Below are 17,852 nucleotides of genomic sequence, written 5' to 3'. Positions count from 1 at the left end.
TCACTGAAGAATGGAAGCTCTAACTGCTCTGCCCTAGAGCTTCTGTGGTATTGGAACATAGAAAATAAAGATGCCCCTGTCTGAATTTTTCCTAGTCAGCTCAATGGAATTAGCCTGTCACCCTAGCATGAGAAAGACCGAGACAGGAAGAGTGCTAGCCTGAGTTTGGGGCTAGCCTGAGCTGCAGTGCAATGAGTTCCAGTCAGTCTAGGCTAGGGAGTAAAACCTGATCTCAAAAATATAAAAGGTAGACCTGGCAATGGTGGTGCACGCCTTTAATCCCAGCACTCGGGAGACAGAGGCAGGTGGATCTCCTTGAGTTCGAGGCCAGCCTGGTCTACAAAGCAAGTTCCAGAACAGGCTTCAAAGCCACACAGAGAAACCCTGTCTCAAAAATACAAAAAAAGGAGGGGGAGGGCTGGGGAGACAGCTCAGTGGGTAAAGTGCTTGCCTCATAGGCGAGAGGGGTGGGGTGCTGAATTTGGTTCCCCAGAACCTACCGTAAAAGCCAGACACAGCAGTCTGCACCGGTAACCCCAGCACTGGGGAGACGGAAACCAAGGGGCTCCTGGAGCTCACTGGCCAGCCAGCACAGCCTATGGCAATCTTCAAGCCGGTGAGAGATCCTGTCTCCAAAACAAGAATGGGATGGGGAGAGGAGGTGACACCTAACAACACTCAAGGTTGACCTCCATGTACATTCTACACACATGTATAGGCACACATGTGCACTTGCATACACACACAAAGGAATTCAAACTTACCTTCATGTCAGTGTATCTGTGGTCCCTCTAGACAACCATGTCTCGGCCACCACAGCCATGGGCCAACCCTCGTATCACCCATTTACCCAAGTACCCCAGAAGGCATCCTCTGTGGTTCCTTCCTCTCTGCCCACCATGCCATCTGTCCCTTGATGCCAAGGCTTCTGCCACTAGGATTGCATCTCCACTTCAGCTACCAGGCCCAGTCCAGCTGGGTCATTTGCGTCACCTTCTGCCCAAGAACTATCCCATCTTACTACTTGCTGATCTACCTCACTCTTGCCTCCCTACTATAATCCACAGGCAGCCAGCGGACCTCCTTGGGATCCTATGTCACCCTGATGCTCCCCTTCTTGTGCTACCGGCTAGCAACTTCCTCCTACAGACAAACCACCCCTCACACTACCGTGCCTCACACCTGTGCATCCCATATACTAATCACCAGGGGAAGCGGCCCTCCCAACCCCAAGCTCCTTCAGAGTCTCTCTGTTTGGGCACTGGCAGGACAGACTGCTTGGTACTTGGGCTTCGAGGAATCAGTTTCTCATCCCCCTCAAGAGACCTACGGAGAACAAAGGGCAAGCAACAGGAAGCTGGCAGGAAAGTGTGGTTCCAGGAGGCCCCAGCGAGAGTGCAAGATCAGAGCCGCCCCTCCTAGAGTCATGAGACCAGAGCCCCCCACCCAACCCAGAGCAAAGAGGCAGAGCTTTTCAGTGACTAAGATTTGGGACTAGGGGACTGTGGATGGGGCTCAATCAGTAACATACTTGTCTAGTGTCCTAGTTATCGTTCTATGGCTTTGACGAGACACCATGACCCTGGCAATTCTCACAAAAGAAAGCATTTAATTGGGGGACTTGCTTACAGTTTAGTCTGTTATCATCATGGTGGGGAGCACGGCAGCACACACGGCACTGGAGCAGTACCTGAGAGTCACATTCTGAGCTGCAGGCCAGAGAAGGACACTAAGCTTGACATGGGATTCTGAGGCCTCAAAGTCAACCCCCAGTGACATTTCTTCCAACAAGGCCACACCTCCTAATCCTTCTAATCCTTTGAAATAGCTCCACTTCCTGGTGTCTAAGCACGGGAATATATGAGCCTATGGGGTTCTATTATTCAAACCACTACATCCAGCAGGCACGAAGCCCTAGGCTGGCTCTCGAGAATCACATAAACTAGGGCACCGTGATACATGCCTAAAACCTCACACTCAGGAGATGGAAACAAAGATCGGGGTTCAAGGTCATCTTCAGCTACATAGTGAGTTTGAGGCCAGACTGAGCTATAAAAGACCCTATCTCAAAAAAACAAGAATTGGGCCTGCGCCCAAATTGTAGTTCCCTAGGCCCCAGTTCCACTCTATGTAAAATAGGCTAATAATATCTGAAGTTAATAGTTAATACATACAACAACTTTGGAACATGGGGCTGGAGAGATAAGTCGGCAGCTAAGAGCACTGGCTGCTCTTGCAGAGGACCTGGGCTCAATTCCCAGCATTTACATGACTGCTCACAACTGTGACTGCAGGGATCCAATGCCCTTCTCTGGTCTCTGTGGGCACCAGGCACACACATGATACACATACATACATTCAGGCAAAACACTCATATGCAGAAAATAAAAACAAATGTTTTTTAATTAATATAGAAGAGGCTTGGCATCCAGTGTTATATAAATTCAAGCCGATTGCCATCATTTCTGTCATCGTCTGGTGTGGTCCATCCACGCCCCATTTCCTTTCACTTGGACCCCTGATCACCTTCACAGTTCTCTCCTCCCCCACATCCCCCTTCTCTCTCTCTCTCTCTCTTTCTCTCTCTCTCCACACACACAGACACTCGCACACCTATAGTCATATATTCAGATGCCCACAGACACCACTTGTTCCCACACCAGCCTCCCTAACCCTCAGAACATGATGTTTTTTTGCCTTTTGGGGCTCTCTTCAACTGCAGCCTCAAGACCCAGGCCTCTAACTCTCTACGCTCTGCTACGTTAGAATTTGGGGCATCAGGAGACCCTTCAAAAACCCCAGTCAACTTCCCCTTGCATCCTCAACCCCTGGCTACACTGTTCAGCAGATGGGAAACTTCCTGGTGGTGAAGGGTAACGAGATGGGCAAATATCACCCACAGGCACCCCTGCAATGGAAAGTCCAGATGGTCCCAACAGGAAAAGTACCCAGTCAGGCGGTAATGCACGCCTGTAATCCCAACACTCGGGAGGCAGAAGCAGATGGATATCTCTGTGAGTTCAAGACCAGCTTGGTCTACAGAGCAAGCTCCAGGACAGGCACCAAAGCTACACAGAGAAATCCTGTCTCAAAAAAACCAAAAGAGGGACAGAGAGAGAAGGAGAAGTCCCTGGAAGGAGGGGTTCCTTCCATTCTAGGTCCATGCTGTAGACATCTTTTCTAGCTCCGGATGCATCAGATCCCGAGCATATATGGTTTCAGCAGACATTTGGGTCCTAAGATTGACTCTTGTCTAGTCTCTGGAGAGCAGAAGGTACCCTATATCCTTCCCTCAGGAGCAGCAGGAAGGCCTCCCTTGCCTTGTGACCTTGGAGACGCTCCCAGGCACGGCTCAGTCACACCAGAACTTGCTTCATCACACCTACTCAGACCAACTCTTTCATCACCAAGACTTTAGGCAGAGGAGGGAGAATTTGGAGAGAGACAAAACAAAATTTGAATCCCTGGCATCCTAACTGTGATTTCAAGTCTACCACATAACCTCTCTGAGCTGGTTTCCTCCAAGAGACAGGAGCAGGTACCCAGGACTGTTGTGGGGAATGACCAGGAAGAAGTAGGAGAAGGGAAGGGGGTGCTTCCCAGCACCTTGAGCTAACTATTCCCTGCTTCCTTACTCTGTTCTGACATTCATTTTCTGTTTTGCCTGTGTCCCAGGAGTCTCACCTACGAGTATGTTACCCTGACCTCCAGCTTCCAGGACAGCCCACCATGTGCTGTGCCTAAAGGGGGGGGGGGAGGAAAATAGAAACTGAGGACACGTGTCCTGTTGTCTCTCCAGGCTTTGGCACTCTGACCCCAGCTGTGACATTCCTCTCCCCTACTTCTGTCCCCCTTCCTACGCTCTTTTGGACTCAAAAGCCACCACAGCCTCCTTCCCAATGACTCCAATGTTCCTCTGGGTAAATTAAGGAAGCGACCTTAATGCAACCCTGTCTCATCTTCTCCAAAGTCCCTGGACGAGCTTTCATTGGCTGATCTCAGCGCTGCCCCGACCTAGACCCATATGTTCCATATTTAAAGATGCCCTGAGACTCCAGTTTGAACCTCTGCCTGCTAAGTCTGTGGATTTGGGTCATCAACAGGATGGAAGGTGACTCTAGGGTGGCTCTGGATCTGAGGGGCCCCTGCAGTGGGAGGAGTCCCATCCACTGCCCACCTTGGCCAATGCTGCTGCAGGCTAAGTGGCAGACTGACTAGGGAAGACCCCAGGGCAGCCACTAGGAGACTCGGGCCAGGGGTGCCTTTGTTCCCCACACCTGGAGCACAGAGCCTGTTTTGCCTGGGAGGTGGAGGCTCTGGTTTAATTAAGGATCATAGCAGAGAATTCTCTCTTGTTATTTTCTGAATATATTAAGGAAGTAACTTTGAAGCCATATCATTTTCATCTAATCAGGAACATTCTGAAATTAACATATTGTTTTCCCATTAGAAACCCATCAGCCCCCAAATCAGATAACCAGGCTGAAGGCTGCCAGGGCCCCTCTGTCCTGGGGCGGGTGCATGCTGTGGGGACAGAAAAGGACTTGCTGATACTGTCACAATCTTTGGTTGAGTTTGTGGGATGGCTCCTGGCTGCGAGCACAGGCCTTAGCCCTCGTCAGGGTTTCAGGTGGGCCCTCCTGCCACCCAGGCAAAAGGAGGGGCCCAGGGATATCTGCAGAGCGGCTTGAGGTGGATCAAAACCTTCCCAAGTGCTGCCTGGTAGTTGGGCCGAGCAGAAGCAGTGTCCAGCTCCTTTCTCAGGGTCCTCACTCCCATCGTGACCCAGGCAGCCTCTCGGGTTCCAGTAGAAAGTAAGAAAGGGAGCCTTGGACCCAGTGCCTGAGAAAAGCCTGTAGGCCATCCACACAAAGATGAAATTTTCCAGAATGCTGATTTCTCACCCCTTACAAAGCTCTGGAAGTTTGAACTGAGGGTATCAGGCCCACAGCATGCTGGGGGGCCCATGGAGTGGAAGACGGGAAAATCCCAAAATCAGACCAGCCTCAAAAGAGGCTTGCCACTCTCCAAACCCTTAGGGACCATCTCCTGTCCTCCACGGCAGGAATGAGACGCAGACGCCAGCTAGAGCCTGGGTAGCAGATTATGCAATCCCACGTGGTGGTGCCGTGTGTACTGAGATAGACCCAAATATATTTAAGCAGAGACTGGCTTTTTGGGGGTGCTGGGTGATGAGATCACACCTCTGTTTTAACAGACAGGAGTACTTAGTCCTTCGGGAGCACTACTTTATCTACAGGGGACATATCCTAAGACACTCCTCCCTCCCCAGTAGATACTTAAATCCCCAGCTATTACCTTGTCTCATGTATGCTAAGCAACTGTGGGTAGGAGCAGACACAGTGTATGTACACTGAACAGGGAGAATTTACCACTCGGGGGAAGCAGGGTAGGAGGGACAATGGGCTCTTTCATCCCACTTCTAAGAATGGTATGAGAACGTAAAAACCTGTACACTGCTTATTTCTAGAATTTTCCACTTAATATTTTGAGATCTTGATTAACCATGGCTACGTAAAGCTGCAGAAAGTGAAGCTGAGAATAAGGGAGACTACTATGTCATTCATTCCTACTCAGACTTTTAATTCTTTTTTTTTTAAGATTTATTTATTATGTATACAGTGTTTTGCCTGGATGTATGCCTGCACAGCAAAAGAGAGCACCAGATCTTATTATAGATGGTTATGAGCCGCCATGTGGTTGCTGGGAATTGAACTCAGGACCTCTGGAAGAGCAGCCAGTGCTCTTAACATCTGAGCCATTTCTCCAGCGCCAACTTTTAACTCTTATCTCTATCTTCCAGGACCTCCTTTCTGCCTCCCTCTCCTCTCACCTCTTCTCCCCCTCTTTCTTTCACATGCCAGCTCCCCACCATGCTCCAGGCCTTCAAGAAGCCAAGGCCTTTATCCAGAACCCAAGGTGAACCTCTCTTCACCCACACAGGGTCCTCCCTGCTCTCCCTCTCTCAATGCCAAAGCAAGAAACAGGAAGTGCCAGCTGCCAGAGAGGGCTCGGAGACTCCCAGTGTTCTCCTGATCCTGCCCCAGCGCCACAAGGACACAGCCAGGTGTTAGCAAGCATCCAGACAGCGTGAAGAAGGGACGTGAGAGAGGTAGAAGAGAAGGACACGGAGGAGGGTGGTTATCACACACAAGAGCGAGTGTGGGCTGAGCTGAGTGCAGACAGGTGGGGAGAGGTACGAGAACAAAGCAGCGGCCAGCCTGGTGGCCCTGCTAAGTTCAGCCCCTGTTGCTCTGCCAATGGGCGCATCTTTTTCTCCTCTGCTTCCCCGAGTTAAGCAGAAGGTCAAATGTGGAAAGACCAAAGAACACAAAATTGAATAAAATATAAAGAAATGGCACCGCAAACAACAAGCCACAATTCAGCAATGGTCCCTTGGAAGCACAGAAAAGAATGGGGGGGGGGCGGCTCCTGAAGACACGTGAACCCTCAGAGAAGGAAAGCAGCAACAAGAAGCCCTGGAAAGTGGACTTTAAACATGGCCCTGTCTGCTCCATTCCCTGCTGGATTTGGGACTCTTGCTTGAAGGTACGGCACAGGGAAGGGGTAGCATCTCAGGTGGATCCGCACTGGGCAAAGATGCCTTCCCAGCACTCTGTGCAAAGCTCCTGGCCGAGGCCTGCCTGCCTGCCTGCCAGTGTGGGTGGAGGGTGTGTATGGAGGTGGTGGGTGCAAGCAGGGTAGGAGAGGAGGTAAGCGAGACTGTGTGGGAAGGGCCTGAGTGCGCCTGCAGGTGCAACTGAGGACAGTCAAGAAAGGACGGCACAGAGCAGGGACAGCAGGAGACCCTAACCAGCAGCTAAGGCCAGGATCTCAGCGACTGCCCACGGCACAGAGCAGGGACGGCAGGAGACCCTAGCCAGCAGCTAAGGCCAGGATCTCAGCGACTGCCCGCCTCATTTTCCACCCCGGGCTCTCAACTGAGACCTTGTCCTTAAGTTTTCAGGGCCCACACAGCTCCTAGGGGCAACTATCCATGGCCACCATCAGTTCCATGGTCTAACACCTGACGATGGCAGCCCATCTTACCACAATGGAAATCCTGGGGTGGACGGAAAATGCAGTTACCAAGAGATGTTTTATATATCTGGCTTGGTAAGTTCTTCCTACAATCTTTTCCAGCTTTGCTGGGTGTGATTTCCAAACTGGTATTTGCTAGCATGATGCCAGACACACAGTAGGCGTCCTTCTGCTGGTCCATGCTGCTGGGCCTGTTTCTTCCTTATTTTTGTCTCTTGTCCCAAGCTAAGATGGGCCTCTAAGTCGTGTCCCCCCCATCATTCGAGAGTATCAATGGTCCTTCTTTTTGACCCATAGGTTTGGCATGTGATTTTAGTTCTAAATAGTTATCCCTGTCTCCAGCTCTACCTCCAAAGTGTCCCAGCACCCAGGGTCCTAGAGAGGGACCACCGTGAAGCTCTCAGGGTTTGGTAGAAGCTTATTCCAAGGAGGTATCGAGTTCCCTGCCTGAGTTTGGCTGGGGCCCAGCCAGCGCGTTGGGACGCCCCTCCTGTGGCTGGCTGAAGCTTGTTGTCTAACCCGGTGGGGGTGGGGGGTGCTGGGAGCGGGCAGGGAGGGTGGCCTGGCAGGGCTCAGGGAGCAGGCACACCCTGGGTGAAGTCATGCCTGCCTCACACCTCTGGTATTCTGGCTGATCACTATCTACTCCGCCAGTGCAGGCAAAGGAGATGCTGATACTACAATCTACCTCAAGGCAGGATGGCGGCTGCTGCAGAGCCCCCGCCTGCCTGTCTTGCTCTTTCCACTGCCACCTCCATTCCCTCCTCACCTCCTCACCAGATGGACAGACAGACAAAGAAGGTGACTGTTCTGTGGGAAAGATGTCCCTTCCTCTACCAGACTGAACTCTGAACCATAGTTTGACATAGTGAGAAGGACCCCCCAGAAGCCAGACAAGGAGGAAAGCGCTTAGAGGAGGCAGGGTCCCAGTGAGCTTCCCCCTAGAAAGTACACCTAAGTCACCTCCACCTGCATTCTTGGCTCGTCCCCTCCACTTCAATCCAACTTTATTCTGGTAACTACTGTTACAGAGGGGTACACAAGAGAACCTGCCAACTGCAGAGAGTGAGACACAGATTCTCATGACCTAGAGAGGACAAGCAAGCTGGGGTGTAGCTGCTGCATTCCTGAACCTCCGGGGATTGCTACGTCCCATGAAGATGTGGGGACACACTGGCGAACTGGGGGAGCCTGACTCTTAGACTCAGGACTCGAGGAACTAGAGGAGAGTCCTGTCACCTGTCCTTTCCCTTAAGAGGAGGCACTGAGGGAGTGAGCTCCACAGAAACCAGAGAGGGGCCCAAATGCCAGTGCCCCTGTTTCCTGGTCTCTTACACTGACTCAGCGTTGGCCTAGAACAGGAAAATCAAGACCCTAACACATTGGAAAGGCAGGCTCTTGAAGGGAATACGACTTTCTTTCCATTCTGTCCTCCTTAGGCCATTAACACATGCACACACACACACACACACACCAGAGAAAGATAGAGAGGCAAAGAATCAGAGACAGAGAGCTCCACACACTTCTCCATCTGTCACAACTGTGCCAACCATTTTCCCCACAAGGTCTCTGGACAGCAGGTGCCAGGAACAGCAGACCCTGGAACTCACTCCTCAGACAAACCGGCCTGGACCCATGCATGGGGAAAGAAGAGAACCAGTTCCACCAAATCTGTCCTCTGACGGCCACACATGCACACATCATACATGCACGCACATCATATATGCACGCACAACACCATCATACAATAATAATTTTTAAAAATAGAAAGCAAGTCCTTAGATCCCTGCCCCAACTGCTCAGATCAGGCTACAGCAGAACCTCCCAGGAGTGAGCAAATCCGTGTTCCTGCACACTTCAGCTGAGAAGCCTAGCTCCAGGGTTCTCAAACCTGAGCCGATGTACAAGTCACCTGGGTCTCTAGCCAAATACAAACTACAGTGTGCAAACTTGGAGTGTGGTGTGTGGGTTCCAGCCCAGGGGTTGATGCTCTTCTGTGTTTCTTAGAAGCCCTTGAGTGGAGCAATGCAGATAACCCTCAGACCACACTTGGAATAGCAAGGTTTAGTACAGCCTCAATGCCCTTCAAGAACCGCCTAGAGAGCCTTTAAAATAGGAGTGCCTGAACCCTGGCTCCTGATAGCCAGATTCATTGATCTGGAGTGAGGCTGGAGCACAGGAAGGTTTAATAATTTCCCTTAACAATTCTGACACACAAAACCATTCTCAGCCAGGAGTGAGGCAGGGGTGTGCTTGGCACATATGCTCCATGCACCTACTCACCCTCCAGAAACTTCTTTTTCTCTTCAGGCCTCGTGGTCCTCTCCCACATCTGTTTGCTGATACCTGCAATTAGACAGACACAAGCCATGGACATGCGGAGAGATCCCTGGACAGTAAGACAGACAAACACAACACAGGTGAACATGTGTGCATAAAAACATAGACACGGACAGGCCCGCCTTTGTGTAAGTGCCCTAAACGCTCCCCAGGAATAGAGTTAGAAGAGCACACACAAGCAAGTCACATGACATACAGAAACACACACTTGCCTCAAAGGAGTCAGGGATGCCCTCTGTGTGTCTCTGGGGGGTTGACGCTGCACCTCACTGCTGGGAAACCTATGGACTATGTGGTGCCTTTCCCTGTCAACTGTGGTGTCCCTGGAGCCACAAATCAGTCAGTTCTCCCGCTGCTGGGTACCACTGAGTTCTCCTGGCTAGGAGCTAGCCTCTCCAGGGAGCATTAGTGTCGGAGGGAATACAACTGGGTATTCATGCCTGCCTCTTTGAGCCCAGGTGAGCCCCAGGGATCTGCCCCTTTCTGAGCCTGTAGGTGCCTTCAGTTCCTCGGCCCTTCCTGGTGCTGCTGTGTGGAGGCTTCCTTTGAGTTTAAAACTTTGCACCCCCACCTTGCATCTCGGAGCCCTCCACAGACAGGCCTGATTGATGACTCAGGGGGACTGCGACTGCTGCAGGCCTATTTTATGATGTCATTAGGCAGCTTCGGCAGCGGGAAGGAATCCCTCCTGACATCATAAAGGACTTGATATTTCGCTAATGTTATCTTGGCGGCGTGTCGCCCTGACATTTTCTCTTCGCCGCACTCCCCCCCAGGATCAGGAGTTGTCTAACTACAGGCCGGAAAAAATGCAAAACAGACAAATGCACCCTCGGGGGACAGCAGGAGAAAGCTAATAGACGGTCCCTGGCTCCCCATCCACAGAGGTGCTTCAGGTGGCAAGCATGATGTGCTTATCAAAGGGGACCCAGGCTACCTTTCCCTCCTGACTCAGTTCCCTGCTGTTCTGACTCCACACTCAGCCCTGGGAGGTTGGGGGTCAGGTGTTGGAACTCTAGAGCCAGCCCTGCTACCCCAGGCTTTCTCATTTAGCTTTTGCCCAGGCTGGACATCAGTGATTCCATCCACACTCCTACCTGGTTTTGGACCACACAGTTACAAAGACGGTCTCGGGCAAGGCTAAGGGCCATGAAACTCCAGGAAAAGATCTGTAGAAACAGGAAGAGAGCCCGTCAAGACCCCACTTGCAGCTGAGTGGCTTCTAATTCACCCAGACTCATCAACCAGATGTTGTCATGTTGCCTCAGCCAGAAGCTCATTGTCTTCAGAGGACCAAGAGAAACAGAGGTGGCTTTACTGCAAACTTCTTAACACATATAGGACAACCAGAGGCCAGTAGCAAGGGACCATTTTCAGATTCCCAGAACAGCTTGGGTGGCTCAGGGCCGGCTGAAGGAGAAAGATCCTGTAACCTCTTAGATCACCTTCCAAGAAGCCCTGGGAAGTCCTTTCCCACTCAGGCAGAAGCATCGATCTACATCCCTGACCCCAGAAACTCTAAGAGATGAACTTACAGGTTGTCTCCTGCACAGAAGCCAAGCTTTTTCCCTTCCCAGAAACCCAGCTCTTTCCCTGCTGGGGCAGCCCCCAGAGGCTCCTAGCTCTACCTCCTGAGTGCTGGGATTACACGCCTGTCCCGTCCACCCAGTTTCTGCCATGCTGGGAACCAAACCCAGGGCTTCACACACGCTAGGAAAGTGCTCTACCAGACAATGGGGCCGCATCCTCAGCTCCCGTTTCTCTACTTTGTGAGACAGAACTTGGCTTATGCAGCTCAGGCTGGCTCCGAACTTGTCATCCTCCTGCCTGAGTTTCTGAACGCTGAGATTGTAGGTGTGTGCCACTACACCTGGCTTCACACAGTGTTCTTACGATGTATGCATTTTTATTTTCTGTGTATGAGCGCTTTGCCTGCATGTGTATGTGTGCACCATCGACATACCTAGTGCCTGCAGAGGCTAGAAAAGTCTATCAGATTCCCTGGATCTGGAGTTACAGACGGTTCTGAACCACACTGAAGGTACTAGGGGCCAAACCCAGGTCCTCTGCAAGAGCAGCAAGTGCTCTTAACCTCTGAACCAACTCTCAGGCCTCAAATAGTATTTTCAGATATATAAACTAAGACATAGCCCTCCAAAAGAAACCTGTTGTGTTGAAAGGTGGTTCTAACCAGGGGCCTCAGATTCACAGGGCCGATTTGACTCTTGTGTAGACAAGCACTGCAGTCTGCAGAGCCAGAGTAGCCGCTCTGGGCTCTCCCTCTGCATGCTTGGAAAGTGGGCTGGGGAAGTTCGTAGTCAGTCTCTGCTACCGGGAGTTGTGAGTCCAGCCTGGGCTACATGAAACCCTGTCACTGCCACTCCACCAGCCCCCATCCAAAGTGGGCAAAAAAGAACTCTTTGAGAAGATTCATATGTTTTACCAGAATGGAAAAAAAAAGAGCCCATGAATTAACAATAATTATAATAAATAATAATAATTAAGCCTTGTTCAAGAACCCAAACCTATGCTTAGCCACAATCCCAGGAAAGGCCCAGAGATGAGGCAGAATGCACCATGGATAGGAAGGCCAGCAGTAGAACTGGGTTAAGGATGCGGTCAAGTCTAAGTGGGCCTATCTAACAGCAGGTGCAGGGCTGCCTTCCACCAGCAGCATGGGAAGGCTGGCTGGGACTGCACCCCAGAGAAGAAGGGAAAGTCGAGGCTTCTTTACCCCAGTCACCATGTGAAGTGACTATTAAAATACATCTGAGAGCTGAGCATGGCTGTACATCCGTGCGCTTGCAAGGCTTTGGCAGGGGGGTCATGACTAAGCTACACAGTAAGACCTTGTCTCAAATTAAAAGGGTAGAGGCCGTGAAGAGATATCTCAGTGGTTAAAAGCACTTGCTCTTCCCGAGGACGCCAGTTCAGCTCCTAGCACCCATGTTGAACAGCTCACAACTATCTGCAATCTAGGCCTAGGGGATCTGTTGCCCTCTATTGGACTCTGTAGGCACCTGTACTTATGAACATACCTGCACACGCACACACATGCACACACATACACACATACACACACATTAAAAAATGGTTGCAAAGAAAAGGAGAGGTCAGGAAGGAAATGATAAATACAGTGAGGAAGTCCCAGGAGCCTGTGTGGCTCTGGAGTGAGTACACGGGAGTGGGGCTTCCACAGTGGCCTGTATGCAGCCAAGGCCCAGTCGCTTCAAGAGAGTTGAGAGAAGGGAAGAAAAGAGGGAGAAAAAGGGGTAGGGGTCATGGGAGGGAGAACAGAAGAAGAATACGGGATGAGATCAGGAAAGAGGGAGGGATGAGTAAGTACCAGAGGGCCGGAAGGTCCTTCTTCAGAGTCCCAAACCCTTCTCAGCGCAGATCCAAGAGATCTCAGCGCAAGGCAGGGATGAGAACACACAAAAGAGCCCATCCGCCATCCACCACACAGGTGGACACACACCGAGAAATATACCCGCACATAAGCCCGAGTGCACAGGCTCGCCGACACGTGCATACAGATGTGTGCAGGACGGAGGGTTCTGATACAGATGAGCAGTACCAGACAATACCAGACACGTGCACAGACTAGCAGGTATCTGTACTTAGGCTGCAGACACTGCAGCATAGGAGGAAAAGACCGTAGAAACTGCACCCACAGACACAGGCAGAAACCTAGACAGGGGTCCACAGCCATCACAGAGACCCTCACACTAGTTTAGCAATACACGGACATGTGAGGCCATGTGTGAAGCTCAGAGGTAGAGGCATTCCTTAGCTTGCACAAGGTCCTGGGTCGCATCTCCGATACAGCAAAGATAAACAAACAAACAAACAAAAGACACAGGCTCACACGCACGCACACCTCAACATAGGCATGTACAACTACATATCGCACGTATTCCTGAAATGATAAGAACACACACACCTGTGTGGGAACACCCCCACCCAGACAAGGACCTTGACGGACACATTCACAACACATGCTCAGAGACGCCGGGGCAGCCGACCACTGCCTGCAACACATTGCTGGGCCGTCCTCTGACGTGCAACCTGGCTTTCGCCATCTCTGAAGACACTCTCCTCTGCCAGGTCACCCCTTGGCTCACTCTCGCTAGCTTTGACTAACTCCCTAGTACTTAGCCGCCCACCAGCCCTGCATCTGCCCACTGGCCCAGGCCCAGGCCCCAGGCTGCAGAATGGCAATTGCCCCATTCTCGCGGCTGCCAATTCAACCAAATTTCACACCCAGCAGTGGAGCCAAGCCAACGGGCTTGTTGGGGCCCGCTTGGTGCACCAACACGGGGGTGGCTCAGGAAGCAAGATCCTATAGCAGCAGACAGAAGAGACTCAACAGCACACAGGTCCACCTGAGAGGCCTCTGCTGCTACATTTCCAAGTCACCCACCCTCTCCAGCCTTAGGCAGCCTCCCCTCTGAAATGGGTCAATGTGGATGCCCTCACTGGCATGCTAAATTGATACATCCCCTCCCAGATAACAAAGAGCCTTTGCCTAATCATCCCCTGTCCACTCACTACAGCAACTCTCAAGGATCAGCCTTCCACCAGGAAGCTGTGCTCAAAGCCAAATCACTTCATCGCGGCACCAGGCAGCCTCTTGCTCCAAGTATATCTTTCAAGATACGTAGCCTGTAACCGGCCAGAATCCAAAGACTTGCCCACTGCAGACATCACTAATCCATCCCCATCTCTTAGCTTTAGAAGCCTTCTCAATACGACACTCTAAGTAGCCACTCATAATTGCCCGGAGCAGTGGAGAAGTGCCATCAACGGAGAAGCTGTAATAGTCTTCAACCCTGTTCCCATCCAAGTCTTCCCCGGTCTCCTGACACGGGAGTAGAGGGTGAGGAGCAAGGCAGTCGCCGTCACCACTCCACTCACAGAAGAAGACACTAAGGGGAGACTGAGGGCCAAAGGTGAAGCAGGGCTTTTCGAAGATAACCACCACCCAGATAGGGAGATCCTGAGTGTCTGGGGTCAGGTGGTGACGAGGGCAGGCTCCTCCCAGCTGAAAGGGACCGAGCCTTCCACTAATTGGTCCAAGTGCTTCTTTTGACCCTAATTAGTAATTTGTCATGTCTCCATTTGCATACCAGAAAAGAGGCAAATCTGCATATTTGTAAATGAGACTGGGCCTAGATGCGGGTTCTGGAAGAGCCTGGCAGTTGCTGGCAGGCTGGGAGGCAGCTGACTCTTGCCACCACGGCATGGGCCTCGTGAGAAGACAAGTTCCTTGGCGACAAGCTGGAAGGTGCCCTCGGAAGGGGTCACACAGGACAGCCTCCCTCCTTCCTCACACTACCTCTGGGGCTGAGTCGAGTGGCGGGCAGCAGTGAGGATGGGTAAGCCTAATACTGCTATTTTGATTAGAAGAAAGAAGGAGGGGGAAATAGAAAGTGATTTCAGGACGCTCTGTGCTGGAAAACCTTCTGTTCGCATCCTTGGATAGAATTTGCATCACTTGTCGGGGAGGGGGACGACAAGTGGGGGGTCCTCCTCCTCCTCTCCATCCCCAGAGAGGAGAAGGTTCAGGAAAGAATGGAGGTCAGAAAGCATGCCACAGACCCTAACTGGCTCTCCCCACCTTTCTCCCTCTGCCTCTCTCCTGGATTCTTGCTTTGACACCTACAGTCAATACACACACACACACACACACACACACACACACACAGAGGCACGCCTCAGCAAACCGCCCCCCCCCAAGGACCCACACACTCCACTTCTCCAGACCCACAGAAGTACACACGCAACGCAACTGGAGAGGCACATTCGTACATGCTAACATATCCAGGCTTTCCTCAACACACACATTCACGCCCTTACACATACAGACACACACGCAAACACTTGAACATAGATGTAGGCATACAGACACACAGACTCACTCAAGCTGTGCATAGATATTTACACACAAGACATACTCATGCGAACACATCCTCGCTGGGACCAAATTTCTTGGAAATTTCTGGAGATTATGACCCCTCTGCCAGGGTGTCTGGTGCCTCTTTGGGGAAGAGACAAAGGAAACTAGGGAACTCTTTTCTTTTTCTTTTTTTTTTTTTTTTTTTTTGGCATTGCCATTTTCTTTCTAGGTTTTGTTTTTGTTTTTGTTTTGAGACAGGGTCTCAAGAGCTCATGTAGCCTGGATGATGCTAACCTCACTACATAGCTGAGAATGACCTTGAACGCCTGCTCCTCCTGCCTCCACCTCCCGCATGCTGGCATTACAGGCAGGGACCATGCATCTAGTAGAGCCAACCTTAGAAAGGAATCAGTGTGTCCCCCAGGAACAGGACCCCAAATCCAGACTAGCTCTTCCGAAGGAAGCCAGTGACTAGTAAACAGGCCGCGTTCTCAGTGCTTTGACCTCCAGCCTGACGCAGCAAGGGGGGCAGGCAGGGATGGAAGTGACAGAAGCCGTGACGGGCTGACGGCCTGGCCCAAGCATCACCCCCTGTGACTTTCATGTCAACCTCAGAGGCCAACAGGGCCTAAAGTGATGCGATCTGGTGTATCTTCACACACAGGGACACCGAGATTCTCACTCAAAGGACCCCCAGTCCCAGTGGCTTCCTATGCTGAGATCCGGGCGGTAGACGCTGGGGCCTGGAGACCCAGGGTCAGGACCCAGAGCCTCTGCCACTGCCCCCAGCCCACAGCACCTGTTCCCCAAAGCCTGCATCACACAGGCAAGCTAAATAGCTCTGTATTTGTAAATTAAATATAGCCTTACTTCAGCTTTCCAAAGAGCTGGGAAGGAGAGAAGGAGAAAGAAAGAGAGAGGAAGGAGAAGAAAAGCTGCCGCCCTCAGGAAAGTCTGGCTGGTACAGATTGCCTGAGTCATGAATATTCATCTGGCGAATGAGGAGAAGCGGGAGTTTGCATAACAGCTCCACCCACCCAACTGAAAGAAATGTCACCGCCTTTGCCAATAAAGTGCCAAAGGAAGCTGGTAGAGGCTGCCAGCCAGACGGTGCCAAACTGCTGACTTCCACTCCCAGTCGTGGAGAACGCACATTGTTTCCGGCCCAAGGAGCGCCACTTGGGGCTGAGGAACGGAGCTGGCTCCTGGGGAAGAACCAGGAAGCAGAGTGGAAAGTGGCACAAGCCACCCACAGGAAGCCTGCTGGGAAAAGAGCTCCCCCCTCCCCCGTTTGCCTATTCCAGGACACCTAGCCACCTAGCCACCACCAAGGACCGTGGTGGCCCAACAGCCCAGCCAGCCCCCGCAGACAGCATCAGGCTACAGACTGCCTTAAAGAAACCTCAAAGGGGGTTCCTTGAGTCCCTTGAGACTTTGAGGACCGGAAGGCAAGATTGGCCAGATGTCACTTGAGGACCAGGAACCCACAGGAAGCTTGTCCGCCTTCTGCAGGAGGTTATATTCCAACTGGCAAGAACTTGTCTTTCTCCAGGTTCACGGTCATTTCCAGGGAACAGTGGCCTTTCCTCGGCCAGGTCCTCAGGACATAGGCAGCTTCCCTGTCCTCTGCACATTCCGGTTCTGAAAGGTCCCTGGTCCCCGGCCTCTGGGCTTCCATGGCCGCCTGTGGGATTCCAGCCCAGAAGAGGACTCGGATAACCATCCTCAAGCCATCTGAAAGGAGTTGCTACTTCCATCCATTCCATCCCCGCTCCGGCGCCAGATCTAAATCTTCAGATTCCCTGAAGGGTGCTGGTCAAGCCTCCTGGAACAAGGTCATCCATTTCAGCCTGGCAGCTCAGTGTGGACCCACCGGGAACAAAGCGAGACCCCTACCCCCCCCCCCACGACTCGCACTCCAGAAGGCGAGCAGAGAAAATGCCCCTGATCAGGAAAGCCATCTCAACGGCACCTATGGGTGACATTGCAAACACCCTGCCCGCGTGCCTGTCTGGCACAGCTGGCTCCTGCCAGTTATTACCTGAATAAATGGGAAAATTGGAGCCGGAGAGGGAACTTTCTCTGAGTACAGAGAAGCAATTTAGACTGTGGGTGTCACCAGCTACTGTTCCTGCAATGTGGAGTCTGGGGTGTGTATTTGGGGCTAGATGAGGATATGCACATGTCCATACCTTCACGACTGCTCAGTTCCAGCATCTGGGGACTCTTGGGTGAAACAAATAACACACGCCAAGATTCAAGGCTGTAGGATCTGAGGGAGCAGGACCCCTTCTGAGAAAGCAGAAAGGCTCCTCCTAGGGCTCATAGGCCCCCAGAGGCAGGCGCTAACACACACCCAGAGCTTAGCTCTCTTAGCTTCAGCTGAAATTTGCCTCTGCTCTTCTTGGGGTGCCCAGGAGCTAGGTTCTCTTTGATGCTTCTTCCACAGTAAAAAGCTTTTGCATTAGTTGCAGAGTCCTTCCAAGAACAGACCTAGAGTGTGACTCTTCACCGCGTCCCCACGTTGACCCCCAAATGGCCCCTAGGAACA

At 51.8% G+C, this 17,852-nt stretch overlaps 1 long non-coding RNA gene across 7 annotated transcripts in view; it reads right to left on the bottom strand.

Moving 5' to 3' along the window:
- The window catches only part of LOC125400423 (uncharacterized), a 128,849-nt gene that overhangs the window by 49,125 nt on the left and 61,872 nt on the right, over positions 1 to 17,852 (bottom strand). For 3 of the 7 annotated variants that reach the window (XR_015737500.1, XR_015737494.1, XR_015737496.1), the window contains one exon: positions 9,346 to 9,408. This is a non-coding gene — a long non-coding RNA (uncharacterized LOC125400423). Of the gene's footprint in view, positions 1 to 500; positions 627 to 9,345; positions 9,409 to 10,499; positions 10,572 to 17,852 lie in introns of all 7 variants that reach the window. The other 4 variants (XR_015737495.1, XR_015737499.1, XR_015737498.1 and 1 more) reach the window with 3 other exon arrangements.

The sequence above is a fragment of the Myodes glareolus genome, chromosome 3 (assembly GCF_982192425.1).
Source record: "Myodes glareolus chromosome 3, mMyoGla1.1, whole genome shotgun sequence".
Taxonomy (NCBI): domain Eukaryota; kingdom Metazoa; phylum Chordata; class Mammalia; order Rodentia; family Cricetidae; genus Myodes; species Myodes glareolus.
Note: the sequence above shows the minus strand (reverse complement) of the source record. Positions and strands in the feature narration are given on the sequence as shown.